This window comes from Alligator sinensis, unplaced genomic scaffold (assembly GCF_000455745.1).
Source record: "Alligator sinensis unplaced genomic scaffold, ASM45574v1 scaffold21_1, whole genome shotgun sequence".
NCBI lineage: Eukaryota > Metazoa > Chordata > Crocodylia > Alligatoridae > Alligator > Alligator sinensis.
This window is the reverse complement of record NW_005842445.1, coordinates 331,547-332,457: the sequence shown is the minus strand read 5'-3', so window position 1 is coordinate 332,457 and position 911 is coordinate 331,547. Positions and strand designations below refer to the sequence as shown.

The 911-nt window shown below is 50.4% G+C and overlaps 1 protein-coding gene across 1 annotated transcript in view; it reads left to right on the top strand.

The window, feature by feature from the left end:
* LOC102374002 (C-type lectin domain family 1 member A-like) overlaps window positions 1-911 on the top strand; it is a 12,042-nt gene that overhangs the window by 942 nt on the left and 10,189 nt on the right. The gene's annotated exons all lie outside the window — the stretch shown is intronic.

The window sequence follows — 911 nt, the reverse complement described above, 5'->3', positions numbered from 1 at the left end:
GGCAGGGGTGGGGGCAGGGGTAGGGGAGGAGGGGGCCCGGGCCCAAGGAGAGGAGGAGGTCTGTTCCTTCCCTCACCCAGCTGCCGCCACGACTATGTCAGGCCAGGCCTGCTGTTCCCCCACCCTGCCCACTGTGGTAGGTCTGCTTTTCCCCTGCTTGGGCCCGCTCTCCCCCGCCCCTGTTGGGCCCAGGCCCACTCCCCAACCCTTCATGTTACCTGCAGGGAGCAGGGCCTTGCGCCACCAGCTCCATTCCCTGTGTCCCCACCATCATGGCGGTAGGCTGCCTTCTGTCAGAACGCTTCTTTGCCCTCTGATTGGCTGTTTGTCAGCCAATCAGAATGCAAATAAAGTGTTATGGACAGACAGACAGACTTAGACTTTTATAATATTAGAATACTCAGGATAACCAACATACACATAATTTAATAACATACACATATCATTTATTGCAAACAAAAATGGAGAAGTAAACAATAAATGAAAACATCCTAAAATCATAGAATCATAGTCATAGAAAATTAGGGTTGGAAGGGACCTCAGGAGGTTATCTAGTCCAACCTTCTGCTCAAAGGACGCCATCCCCGATTAGATCACTCCTGCAAGGGCTTTGTCAAACCGGGCCTTAAAAACCTCCAAGGGTGGAGATTCCACCACCTGTCTTGGTAAGTTGCCCACCATCGACGTGGAATCACCACCATCCTAGTAAGAAGTTTTTCCTAATATCCAACCTAAACCTTCATTGCTGCAACTTGAGCTCACATCTTAGTCCACAACTTCAAGAATGGCTGAAAAATCACATCACAGTCCACACTTAGTTTCATAGTTTCATAGTTTCTAGGGTCGGAAGGGACCTGGGCAGATCATCTAGTCCGACCCCCTGCCATGGCAGGAAAGAGTACTGGGGGGCA